A 15,189-nucleotide genomic window follows, 5' to 3' on the forward strand; every position below is an offset into this window, starting at 1 on the left:
AGAATATTCTTCAAACTGGTAAGCTTTTCTACTTCTACTGTTTAGTCTCTTTTACCCAAAAACATTTTAAATGATGTGTTTGTCTGTGTATAACAGCAACCAAGAAAAAGGCGGAGCATAAAAAAAACAGGTGGTGGTCCTGCACCCCCACATTATACCCCGGCAGAAGAGCTGGCCCTTGGGCTAAATGCGAACCGACCCATTGTGGAGGGCATCCCTGGGGGCAGCTCTTCCTTAGACCTACAGCCAGGGACCAGTAACAGCAACACCTTCATTACAGGTAAATGAGTTTTAAATCATCTTGCTACACTGTAAATAATTTGTTGCTGCATTAAATTAAGTATGTCTATAATCCAAATGGCTGATACAGTCATTCCAACAGATAAATATTGAGTCAATTGCTTTGACTTGTGAAGGTGGAAACTGCATAACTTAATGTAGTAATGTTTTGCAATATGTTATTGATCACATTTTTTCATAGTGTAGTTCATTGTAATGCCACTGTGTTCTCTTTTCAGACGAGTCAAACTTTCAACGTGTGGCTCCAACAAGTTGATAATGTAGATGAGACCCTCCCGAGAAAAACGATATCTCTCAATCAGCAGATTATCGCGCTGCGCTAAAGGATCCTGTCGATCTCGCGAAACGCGATTGCTTCGAAAAGCTCTTTGAATTATTCTGGCACCTTCAGCAACAGGTTCCTGACGTAAAAACGGACACGACATGGCTGCGACAGACTTCCCATATCACCTCCGTTTATATAGCCGGGATCTAATCCTGTTGACATGAAATAAGCTCGCCAGCAGGTTTAAGATTGCGCACCTGTTGCTATGACAGCAAGTCCAGGATGAGCGTCGAAGAACTAAACAATCCAAGATCATGCCAAATCGCCAACAATCAAATCCAGCTAAGTGAGTTAGCGACGTACGAAGAATGGGCCCCTGATCCTGAGGGCCTTATTTTTCTATAATTTCAAACGTTGCATAAATTGATGTAGAAAAAGGTATAAATAGGTGCATACAAATTCAGTGTTTTAAAGCTCAAAAATGTCTCCTCACAAAATCTGGAAATAAAACCTATGCAATTGATTTGCACACACACACACAAACATAAAAAAAATGTATTTCAAAATAGGAAACATTTTATAAGGTGTCTATTCATAACAAGTTATGGATAATAATAAGAGTTATGGGCCGGGACTGGATTGACTTTCTGTTTCGGTTCAGATGCAGCCTGTTGTAAAACTGATAAAAACTGATAAGGGTTATGGCAGGGTAATGAAGGGTTATTGATTAGTTTTATAGTTAAAGAAATATAAATATAATAATGAAACTGATAAAAACTGATAAGGTTATGTTCAGTGTGACAGTGTTTAAAGGTCAGAGAGATGAACAGGAGGCTGGTGGTATGAAAGTTATTCTGATTATGGCTCTTTGTATTCTGTACTGATATAAAACACACACACACACACACACACACACACAGACACACACACACACACACACACACACACACACACACACACACACACACACACACACAGGATGTTTTAATATTAGTTGAAGGCGGTCAGCTCTGGAGTGAACCAGGTGCTATATAGGAATAGATGATGGATAGATAGATAGATAGATGGATAGAATATAGATAGATGGATAGATAGATCAGCGTGACAGTGTTTAAAGGTCAGAGAAATGAACAGGAGGCTGGTGGTATGAAAGTTATTCTGACTATGGCTCCTTGTATTCTGTAGTAATATAAAAACACACACACACACATACAGACACACACACATTATTTACACATTATCACATGTCAGTCAGTCTGACTTATTTACTTTTAAAGAACATAATGTCTGTTTGTGTCTGTGTTTGTCTGTGTGTCTGTGTGTGTGTGTATGCGTGTGTGCGTGCGTGTGTGTGTGTGTGCATGTTTGCCGGGGCGGGTGGGGGGGAATTGTATGCACTTTGTGCTAAACAAAGTCTGATTGATTTGTAATGCTGAAATCGTCGTTAGATAGCTGCATGCAGTATGGACTGTAAAGCTACTCAAGATGGGCTTCTCTCATTGGTCAATCCGTGGTTGATCATATGATGAATAAGTGTGGCCCTGACCTCATCAGAGATGGCTCTCCTTCTTCCCTCCTCCTCCTCCTCCTCCTCCTTTCTGTCTCTCTCTCTGCTCCTCCTCCTGGTTGTTGTCCCCTGTCTCTGCCTCCTCCTCCTCCTCCTCCTCCTCCTCCTCCTCCTCCTCCTCCCTCCTCCTCCTCCTCTCCCTTCTCCTCCCCTTGCTCTCTGTCCGTTGTTGGCATCCATTGTTCAAATCAGGTAGTCTGACCTTTGACCTATGTACTGTATAGGCCTATACTAAAGCAGTGATTGGTTAGTGTTTAGTTAAGCATAATGTGTTTGCAAATGTGAGAAGTGTGTGTGTGCCCTGGTAAATAAGTGTAGCATTTTGATTGGTTGTGTTTAGAAAAGGAAAGCAAGTCACTTCCTGTTAGATTTTTGTGTCTTAGGTAGAGAATTGTGTGTAATGTTTTGAAAAAAGTGTTTTATGTTATTGAAAACTGAGTGAAAGGCTGAGAAATAGCTCATGGTTTTGGAGATTTGCTGGGTAGTTTTGCACTTTGAGTGAGAGGTTTAAAAAATCGTGTGACATGAAAAGATTTTGTGTGGAACCAGTTGGAAAAAACTGTAAACCGGCAGAATGTAGGCGGTCCACGACCTCTTTGAGATGCTCCACATGTTTCTCCCATGTTGTACTGTAGATGACAATATCATCAAGGTATGCACAAGCAAACTCAGACAATCCATAGAGTACCTGGTACCTACGAACCGAAATCCATCTGAAACAAACTAAACTGGAATTAAATAAAGAAGAAGTCAGAAGATATTAGAGTTGTGTAATGGCAAAATTACATTTAAGCATGATTCTTTTATATTCTTGTATTATTTCTGTTTTAGTTTCACTCACGATGCTGAAAGTGAGTTTATGTCATTCTCACATGTTGATTCTGATTCTCACTAAACTACCGTGAGCAGATCGGAGCAGACTTTTCATTTTTAGGTCCCAAACCGCACCGCGCTCTAAACGAAAGGCAAATCTGATGAAATATTTTGTCGTTTTCACTTGCGAGCGTTGTCGTGTAAACAGGGCTTAAGTTTCACTCAGGTGTTTGAGAGAGATAAGAACCAGTTATTGTTAAAGGGGCAAGCTTAAATAAATTTGATGGAAAAATTATTCATTGCTAATTTTTTATATATCCAGACTAAAATGACACAGTTCATGTTTTTTTTTCCAAAATATATTTATTTTCTAAGTTACACTCTGTATCTCCTGAGATACATTGCCCATTTAGGGTAACAATTTGCAATGTATTCTTTTTTATTATAGTTCATATGACAACTTTTAAAACATTTCATGAACAATTAGTTAGTACAATTATTTGTGTGTGTGTGTGTGTGTGTGTGTGTGTGTGTGTGTGTGTGTGTGTGTGGTAAAATAGAGAAAGTATTTGCAAGGGGGTTCCCTTCCCCTTCCTTCCACTCATTTACTATACATATATCACCATAACACACATCATGTGGACACACAGATACAATATGTACAGCAAAACCACTACATCTTTCACCTAACAATTTGAAATACTCCTCTAATCATTACCTAAACATCTTCCCTCGTTTATTCTGGTTTGCTTGTTTATTCTGCTTCGCTCCTTCCTCGGCCTCATCACTAGAGCTGCCATTCAAATTGTCACTGCTGCTGTTGTCATCCTCACACTGTCCCTCTGTAGGCCTATACAGCTCATCTTCCTCGACTTCCTCACTGGATCCCTCCTCTAAATCTGATGAACCATCAGGTGGCAAAAATACAGACTTCACCTCTCTCTTTCTTGTACTGTAGAAACTGCTGACAGAAATTCCCTGAAAACGTGTACACTGTTGAATTCATCAATAATATACATTTGAGAGTAAAATAAAACGGTAATCAAAGTTGCCACACCTTTATACTATTCAATATCTGTAGAGAACAGGCCTCAAAACATAAATATATCTGTGAGTGATCAGCCCTGTTAAATACCTTTTGATATGGGCAATGTATCCCCAAGATACAGGCATTCAATGCCTGATGATCAAAGTTGTGAGAAGATTATTTTAAAAATATCCACAAGAACATGTAAAACTATCCTTAAAAACTATTTTCTAAAACAAAATCACTCTAAAATATCATAATTGTGGAAAATATAAAAACACTTACCTCATGGAAAGTGTCATTGTTCACTATGCTGCCATTTTAGGTTTTGATACAAATGTTTTGAATGTTGGCATAAAATCACATGACCTGATTAAATTACCCATCACCCCATCAGTGTTTCTCATCAACTGCAACCACATAATGCCCCTCCCCCATAGCTCCTTCCCCTACAGCCTGTTAAATGACTGTATCCCCCAAGATACAGAAACTCTTTAAGGGTCACTTTATATTTTACTCTGATTCTGTCAAGGACTGTGGTTGAATTATTGTCAACAATATAAACTTTTATTCAACTTAATGAAGAGATATTTCTATTGTTTTAGACATGTATTTTACCTAAAGGTGTCATATTATTCAATATCAATTGAGGAAGAGGTTCAAGGAATGTTCTCTGATGCACAGAAAGTTAAGCTGAGTCATAAAATTGGTTCAGGCCTTCATGGGTTAAAGGTGCAGATAAGCAGGAACACAGGAAAGGTCACGGAAAGGGAAGAGGAAGAAAAGCACGCTGGCTTGCAGACTGCAAAATGCAACCGGGTGCATCAGGACACATTTTTGGCATTCTTCCATTGACATTATATGTATTGGGGTATACTATATTTTTCCCTGTCATACTAATGGTAGTATGGGCATTGCAACACACCCAGTCTCTCTCTCAAAGCACTCCTCTTGGAGGAATGAACAAAGCTTGATAACCCCTCCCTCCTCTTCCTCCTCTCAAACACACCGCCAGCTCCACTCTGTGATCATATTTCCTTGTTCCCTCCCCTTCAGAGCAACAGTTTGCAGATGGGTGTAACCAACATGCTGGGGGAAGTACAACAGCGTATCACTGCTGTTATTACATCAGAGCTCAGACTAGTTTCATTTCTCAGGAAGTGAGACACAAGACAGTCAGACATTCGTTGTCACTGAGCGAGAGGTGAAATGGCGGCAGAAAGGAGATCAGCGGCTGGGAACCGAACCTTCTCTTGTTCCATCTGTCTGGATCCACTGAAGGATCCGGTGACTATTCCCTGTGGACACAGCTACTGCATGAACTGTATTAAAAGCCACTGGGATGAAGAGGATGAGAAGGGAAATGTACAGCGGCCCTGAGTGCAGGCAGAGCTTCACACCGAGGCCTGTCCTGCTGAAAAACATCATGTTGGCAGCTTTAGTGGAGGAGCTGAAGAAGACTGGACTCCAAGCTGCTCCTGCAGATCACTGCTATGCTGGAGCTGAAGATGTGGCCTGTGATGTCTGCACCGGAGAAAACTCAAAGCCATCAAGTCCTGTCTGCAATGTCTGGCTTCTTTCTGTGAGAAACACACCTTCAGTTTCATTTTGAATCAGCTCCATACAAGAAACACAAGCTGGTGGAGCCGTCCAAGAAGCTCCAGGAGAACGTCTGCTCGCGCCATGATGAGGTGATGAAGATGTTCTGCCGTACTGATCAGCAGCTTATCTGTTATCTCTGCTCTGTGGAACATAAAAGGCCACGACACAGTCTCAGCTGCAGCAGAAAGGACTGAGAGGCAGAAAAAGCTGGAGGGGAGCCGACAGACCATCCAGCAGAGAATCCAGGACAGAGAGAAAGATGTGAAGCTGCTTCAACAGCAGGCGGAGGCCATCGCCATCGCGCCCCCCGATAAAGCAGCGGAAGGACAGCGAGAAGATCTTCACCGAGCTGATCCGTCTCCTGGAGAAAAGAAGCTCTGATGTGAAGCAGCAGGTCAGATCCCAGCAGAAAAGGGAAGAGAGTCGAGTCAGAGAGCTTCAGGAGAAGCTGGAGCAGGAGATCACTGAGCTGAAGAGGGAAGACGCTGAGCTGAAGAAGCTCTCACACACAGAGGATCACACCCAGTTCCTACACAACCTACCCCTCACTGTCACCACTCAGCCAATCAGCATCCAGCATCCATATCCGTCCTCTGAGCTGCTTTGAGGACGTGACAGCGCCGTGTCAGAAGTCAGAGATAAACTACAGGACGTCCTGAGAGAGGAGATGGACAAACCGTCTCACTGACAGGGACTGAAGTGGACGTTTTACTGCCACAACCAGAGCCCAAGACCAGAGCTGGATTCTTAAAATATTCAGTGACATCACACTGGATCCAAACACAGTAAACACACGGCTGTTATTATCGAGGGGAACAGGAAAGCAACAGTAATGAGTCAACATCAATCTTATTCTAGTCACCCAGACAGATTCACTAACAGGGTTCAGGGTCCTGAGTAGAGAGAGTCTGACTGGATGTTGTTACTGGGAGGTGGAGTGAGAGGTTTAGGAGTTGATGTAGCAGTCGCATACAAGAATATCAGCAGAGCAGGGGGTCGGAGGAATGTGGATTTGGACAAAATGACAAATCTTGGCGTTATATTGTTACATCAGCAAATATACATTTTGGTCCAACAAAGTCCAAACTCCGTCTCAGCTCCTGAGTCCTCCAGAGTAGGAGTGTACCTGGATCACAGTGCAGGTATTCTGTCCTTCTACAGCGTCTCTGTTAACCATGACTCTCCTCCACAGAGTCCAGACCACATTCACTCAGCCCCTCTATGCTGGACTAATGGTTTATAGGTCTTATGGCGCCTCTGCTGAGTTGTGTAAACTGAAATGACAGAAGTCATTTAAGGGTTAAATTCTGTCATTCTGACACATTTATTTATTTAAAAAAGGAAAACTTCTCTAAATTGCAGCTTGTTAAATGAGAATATTTTCTGGGATCAGACTCCATGTAAATAATCAGGACTTTTAGTGTGTATAGAGCCAGCATATCTCCACCAGACTCCATGTAAATAATCAGGACTTTTGATAGTTTTTATTTAGATTGTGTCGACTTTGAATGAAGTGTGTTTCACGATGAGTAAAGTCCTGATTATTTACATGGAGTCTGGTGGAGATATGCTGGCTCTATACACGTCGTCGGTGCATTCAAAGTTGTTGTAAAATACCCTTTTGCCATGGTGGTTGTTTTTTGTCGTCAACAAAATTTTACTAGTGAAAAACGTTATTGTTATGTTATAGTTATTACATTATTATTAAATCATTTAATTTTGACCATATGGCCTAAAGTTGTTTCCCCTTAATTAGGTTTTGTCCATTTGGCTTTGTCTGTCAATAAACAAAACCAACCAAAAATACATGTTTCAGTACAGTTTCTGGAAGATGATAGAAACTTTTAGCCTTGTATTCCACTTACAATGCACTGAATTATTAGCTGATTTATAAAACAAATGTTAGATTCTATATCTATACCTATCTATAAAATGACTTGAAGAAGATACTATAGAAAAACACTAACTTAACCTTGTGTTTTTCCCTTTTTTAGTCATTAAGTCTGATGGCTGAAAAGAAAACCACCCCTTATGGCAGCCTTCAACCCGCCAACACCAAAACAAAGAAATGCGCGCTTGTTGCTACTGTGTGTCAGCACTACTATTGTTAAAATGGTCAATTTATTTTATTGTTCTCAGCTGTTTGATAAATGCTGCTAAGTGCACTAAACTTTATCTTTTAAGTGAAAAGTTTATTTGACAAAGTTACATTTATTTTCTTTCTTTCTTCTTAGCCGTTTTATTTATGTAGCACCCTGCTAAATTTATATATTGTTTATTTTGTGTTCTGTTAACAGAAATACAATATATTCTTAAATATGGGCCAGTTCAGTTCACCTTTTTGTTATTAATATTTAATATTAATTCATATTTGTTATCGGGTTATACAATTTCGAGGTGTTGAAATATTTTCTGTGTGAGTAACCTTTGAACCCTCTGTCATTTTATTTTGTATTGGATGGCCAGGTGTCAGTTTTGTTGGTTATCCAATCAGTGCCATCCAGAGCGCAGTTTGGCAACCTACCGGATTTTTGAGGGGGCGGGACTAAACAAAAAACAGGGAGAAACGGAAAAAGATATGCAGGGAAAAAAAATCTGAGATAGCTACGATCTAGTTGTAAGTTCTGCACGATTGATTACGTTACTGGTCATCAAAGTTAAGAGCCGGGGAATTATTTTTCTTGGTTTTTGTCAGTGTGTAACCCTCTTGAAACGGAGAGTGAGTTTTGTTTGGGCGCCGGTTAAATCGACCACGGAGATTTAGCTGATTTAGCTAACGCCCATGCCATGCGAAACTGCTACTATATACCCAGAAACCTACTTCGCCACCGAAGTTTCTGAGTAAGGTATGACATTGTGAACTAAAAATTAAATTGACATTTTTGGACAAGATATATTTAAGTCTCATTAGATTTTTGTGAACTTTTGGCTAGTGTGCATCAGATGCTGCCACCCATGTTGCTGCCATAGATGTGCTCAGGATTCGCTGCAGGCCGGGAGGTGTCTGTGTTTTGTACATGGACGGGACCGGAGTTTCCGACCGGGTTTCCTGATTGCTATCTCATCACTGGACACAAGGGTGGGGATAAGCGGTCACTATAATCTCCCTGTTACCAAGGAACCGTGAGTACAGACAGTATTCTCTGGAAAGATTTCTACTGAGCTCCAACAAGCGCGCCAACGTTGTGGTACCACAAAACTGAGACATAGTATACCCGGGGTATTGGTTAGTCATTTTATTTGGACTATGAGGACATTTTGAAAGGTTAATCCACCTGGTTCTGGAAATAAATATAAATACATCTTGAATATAACATTCAATCTTTGTGGTCTGATGTTTGAGTGTGTGTGATTGAAATGTGATTTTATTTTTGCAAACAAGGGTTATAGTGGATACATGTATGTGCATGGGAGTTGTATGCTCATAGTAAAAAAACAAAACAAATAAAACAAACACAGTATAGCTATATTTAAGCTAACCAGGCCTCTCTACACTTTAGCAGAGTCGCATGCCCGGAATTTTTTTAGTTGCTGTGGATACATCCTAACTTTAAATTCTAGTAGTCTCTCACCAATTCATTCCCCATGCACATGATAAATCCTAAAACAAGTGGAATTGAGCAGGGGGCTACATTTATACAATATATGTTTTACATTATACATGCTTAATGTAAGTATACAAGTGCAGATTGGTGTTCAAGTGTTCAATAAATGTTTTTGTTGAGAAATTTTGTGTATCTTAAGTACTTAGTGTGTTAAATTTCATCTTTCAAATAGAAGTTAAAACAAGCAAATATCGACCAAAATATTCGGCGGCATATACCGTCGCGCCAACCGACCAGTTCAAAAGATCGGCCTCGGCCTCAGAAAACCCATATCGATTCGACCTCTAATTTCCAGGAGATGAACACACACACACACACACAGTAGCTGAGACCTGCAAAGATCACACTATTGTGCTTTTCAGCACATGAAAATGCACGCAAGCACACACACACACACACACACACACACACACCCGTTGCATAGTGGATCACACTACTGTTCTTTTCAGCAGATGAACACGCACACACGGACACACATGTACAAGCAGATGTGCACATGCGTGCCCACACACGGCCCCGGATAGGGGGACAAACGGTCTGTTGTCCCGGCCCACAGTAGGAGGGGCCCAGAACTGGGGGCCGGGCAGAACGGGCCCCTCATTAAATTATGGAATAATTGAAAAACATTTTTTAAATAGGCCTATTTGTGGAAAAAAATATGTAATATTTGAGTTACATAAAAGCTTTTTATTTGTTTTCTTCCCAAATTTTCCTTGAAATAGTGGTCAAGAACCCCCACCCACAACACAAAAATGGTTTGGCCACTTATCAAAAGTTGATGTTGTTTTCAGTACGCTCAAAATGTCCGGTGAGCACAAGTCCGGTGCTCAGAAAAGGAAGGAAAAGAGAAGAAGAAAATAGAGGCCTTAGAGATTTTCTAAACAAATATTTTTTAAAAAAGGTGGTGACGGTGAAGCTGGAACTGTCAACGTGAGCAAGGTAAGAAACAGCGCGCCCAACGTTTTCCGGAGCCATGTAACGTAAGCTAACAGACCAGCTCTCACGTTAACGTCCATTAGCTTGTATAAAAGCCTGAGACAACACGTTCTCTCTGACAGAAAGAGTTGAGTTTGGTAGCTCCGTCAGAGAGGATGAGACAGAGAGGAGAGAGATCCAGCTGCTGTCAGGGGACAGAGAGAGTGATGTGGGAGGGACAGAGTCAGGCTGCGAGTGAGAGAGAGAGAGAGAGAGAGAGAGAGAGAGAGAGAGAGATGCGGGAGGGGGCCCGCTGCCCTGTCGGAGAGTGCCTGAGCAGGATGGATCAGAGACTGATCACATTAATTGTGAGGAGAGGAGAGGAAGAGCATAGGAGAGAAAGAGCATAGGAGAGGAGCAGGAGAGGAAGAGGAGAGGAGAGGACCAGGAGAGGAACAGGAGAGGAGAGGAACAGGAGAGAGAACAGGAGAGGAAAGGCAGGGGAGAGGAAGAGCAAGGGAAAAAGGAGAGATCTGGGCGGGGGCCCATCTAAGCTTATCTCGTCCCGGGCTCAGGCAAGACTGTCAGCTGGCCTGCCACACACGCAAAACACACATAGACAGACACACACACAAACAGCTGAGACCTGCAATATATCACACTATTGAGCTGTCCTGACATAAAAATGTACACAGACACACACATGCACACACAGACATGTGCGCATGTACACATACAAACACATGCACACACACACACACGCACACACACACAACACAAATACAAGCATACAGACACAACTTCTTTGTAAACTTGTTAGAACACCTTTGATGTGTCTTTTCCTAAATGGGGACAAGTAAACTTTCCGTAAATTATTTTTTTCCTTTTGTTAGCTCTCCTTTTTTGTGAATACAATTGCATCAGTTAATTTTAACCTGGGAATATAATAATTGTCACATGCCAGCCATTAATTCAAACACAACTAATGATCTCAACTGATTTTACTCAGAATGTAGGTATACTTTCATGTAAATGAGGTCTGTTGACCATAAATAGAAAAGAATAAGTGTAAAACTAGTTGAGATGAATTGGAATGAAGTTGAATAAAAGTAGCAACACAGATTTGAGTAATTAATTATAATTGTCTATGCTTTATAAACACGCAAAGCAGATCAGGTCACTTTTTAGCCAGGAAGCCACCAGGGCCTTCATGTATAAAAGACCGGCAGCTTTCATACCAGAAGATGTTGACGCCCAAACTTGAAAAACAGAAATATTCCCATGTATAAAACCGTCGTAGCGCAGGTCCTGCTCACCTTCCTTTAAAACATGACAATCCACGTGGAATTGAGCGCATATGAATGAGTGACCGACCCGCCTTGCCTCCTCCCATACATGAATATGGAAATTACTATAAATGCGCCCGACGTCATTCTTTGTCCAATCACAACGGGTTATCCCGCTGCAGAAGAAAAAAATAAAAACTTCACAGACTGAGGTTGAAGTGCTGATCGCAGAGGTGGAGGAGAGACAAAAATGTTCTGTTTGGAGGTTTGTCATCTTGGATAAGAAATAAAAGAAAATGCCCAGAGAGGCAAATGGTGACCGGGCGGTTAATGCACCGAACCATGGCAGAAAAAATAAAGTTTAATGTCGGATGGAAATCAAGAGAATAGTGTCAGCACCACACCTATTACAGAACAACATGCATCTCAGCATCAGTCCAAACTATGCATAATAAGCAGTTTGGACTTACTGATGTAATGCCATATATTTTATTTATTAAGTGTAGGGTTAGTGAAACTGAGTCCAGCGCAGGGAGACCAGACTCAGAGGAGGAGATGTTAGTGAGACCAGACTCAGAGGAGGAGATGTTAGTGAGACCAGACTCAGAGGAGGAGAGGTTAGTGAGACCAGACTCAGAGGAGGAGATGTTAGTGAGACCAGACTCAGAGGAGGAGAGGTTAGTGAGACCAGACTCAGAGGAGGAGATGTTAGTGAGACCAGACTCAGAGGAGGAGAGGTTAGTGAGACCAGACTCAGAGGAGGAGAGGTTAGTGAGACCAGACTCAGAGGAGGAGATGTTAGTGAGACCAGACTCAGAGGAGGAGAGGTTAGTGAGACCAGACTCAGAGGAGGAGATGTTAGTGAGACCAGACTCCAGAGGAGGAGATGTTAGTGAGACCAGACTCAGAAGAGGAGGAGAGGTTAGTGAGACCAGACTCCAGAGGAGGAGATGTTAGTGAGACCAGACTCAGAGGAGGAGAGGTTAGTGAGGCCAGACTCAGAGGAGGAGATGTTAGTAGGCCAGCCGTCTTCCACGGCAGGAGACAGTACGCGACGGATCCGCGCACCACGCATGGATGAAATAATGAAATAGGAAATAGGACTACAGTAACAGAAATATGTGCAGAATTAAGGCAGTCAAGACAGCCCAGTGTTCGTGGACCAGGTACGTACCGTTCCCCAGACACAACGTTTTTGTTCCTGGGGAGATGCTCCCTGCCTCCTGTGCACCATGGATGTCTGGGCCTCAGCAACTAAAGACTCACAGACACTTTTGCATTTTCCGTACGGATCTTTTTTGTTGCCAGTAAGATATTTCATCTGTGGGAAATCCAGAGGATGACTGAAAGTATTTTCTAAGTGGATTCATCATTTATTTCCCGCCTCATGTTTAACAGAGGTTAAGTAGCCTGCAAATTACATGGTTGTTAGTGTGAAAGTGTGAAACAATTTCCACATAATATGATCAAACTTTTATGGAGTATCAGCAGATATAATTATGTTTTTTATAGACAACGTCACAGACGTATGCCTGTAGCTGTAGTGGAAACTTTATTTTGTAATGTTCAGTGATTTTCGGCACTTTAGAGTTAGAATTCGCCACGTTACAGAGCCAGAACAGACTTTGGCGGACGGCCCCGCACATTCTTTTTATATATCACAAAGTGTCCGTGAAACCCAGTGTAATGCAAGCTTTTAGTGGATAAATCACTAAACCTCTTTGAGGCTCTTTATATGATATTTCTATTTCTTTGTCTTTAAATGCTGACATTAGCTGTTTAAATGGGCTGATCCCCTTCTTAGGAAGCAAATACATCAACTGAACACAGAAACGGACTAGGGTTGCATCCCTGAGGTGCCAGACAACCTTCGCCAAGTATAAAAATATCTAATTAATAAACCATACTTGAGAACAAAAATACACAACATCAATAAACTATTAAATATTATGAAATAGATTTCATAAGGGTTGAGATGAATTCCCCATCAAAAATATCTTTTGGTTTTATATATAGTTCAAAAGGCAGCATGGTTATTTACTGTGGAAAGATTGCTTACATTGCCCCATGTTTATACATGAGGCAATGAGGCAAATGAGGTGTGATTATGGCTGCCATTAAAAATAATTAAATGGTTTCAAAACCATATCCTGACTAATCACTAACATATACCAGTCAGTGATTATCCACAAACATAAATTCATCTGATCTTAACTATAATGAAAATAATTCATAATTTATGCTTATTTTACCCCAAAACTTAGGTATTGTTTCATGTAAATAAAGTTTATTCACCATAAATTCCCAAAATAAGTGTAAAACTAGTGGTAATGAGTTGGAATGAAGTTGTTAAGAAGGTGTAAAATAGATTTGGTTGATAATTTATACTTCCAATTGAAATAGTTTCAAAACAGTATCTTCACTAAACTTTGACTTATACCATTCTGTGATAACCCATCAACATATGTTCCCATTGATCTCAACTGTTAGTCAAAATAATTCATAATTTCAGCTTGTTTTAACTCAGAAATTAGGTATAATTTGATATAAATGTGTTTTTTGACCATATATAAAATAAATAGGTGTAAAAGTAGTGATAATAGGTTGGAAAGAAGTTGTTAAGAAGATGTAACACAGAATTGGGTGATAATTTATACTTCATGCTTTATAAACTGGCAAAAAGACCGGGTCAGGTTTTCGGCCCGGGAGGACAACTAGTGCATTGTTGACGGAGGAAAACACAAGGGTTAAGTTTCTCACACAATGCTGAAAGGGGTTTATCTCATTTCCACATGTAGATTCAGATTCTAACTAAGTGAGAATCTCAAAGTCTGGAACATAATGTCAGCACACACACATAGACACACACACACACACACAAACAGACACACGCACACACACACACACACACACACACACACACACACACACACACACACACACACACACACACACACACAAACAACACAGACACACAGACACACACACACACACAGACACACACACACACACACACACACACACACACACACACACACACACACACACACACACACACACACCGACACACACACACACACACACACACACAGACACCGACACACACACATACACAAGACACAGACACACACACACACACACACAGACACACACACACACACAGACACACACACACACACACACACACACACACACACACAAAGACACCGACACACACACACACAGACACACACACAGACACACACAGACACACACACACACAGACACAGACACACACACAACAGACACACAGACGCGCACACAGACACACACATACACACACAGACACACAGACGCACACATACACACATACACACACAGACACACAGACGCGCACACAGACACACACATACACACACATGTTGCTTCAAGAGACAGTAAATCACCCACCCTCCGGCAGTTCGTTGGTAAATGTCCACGTTATTCTTAATCTATTGATACGTGTTTCACGGAGACGTTTTTCGTTTTTACGTGTAACTGTTAACGTTATTTTATCGGGAAAGGTCGCAGGTGAAGGTCAGCGCCACGGGCCGCCACTCGCGATCGAAGAAATGAGGCGCCACTACGCCGGCCAAAACAACGGGCACGGGACACGCGGAAATGAAACGCCACAATAACGAGACGGTTGGGGTTAGGAAAAAAGCGGGGAAAGGAACCGTCACGCACGCGAGCGCATCCCGGTCTCCGTGACTGTGTTGTTTGACCCATCCCCACCACACCAACCTCCCCACGGAGTTTGGGCTTTTTATTTACTCCCTACAATTTCGTTC

Source organism: Perca fluviatilis, chromosome 13, assembly GCF_010015445.1.
Source record: "Perca fluviatilis chromosome 13, GENO_Pfluv_1.0, whole genome shotgun sequence".
NCBI lineage: Eukaryota > Metazoa > Chordata > Actinopteri > Perciformes > Percidae > Perca > Perca fluviatilis.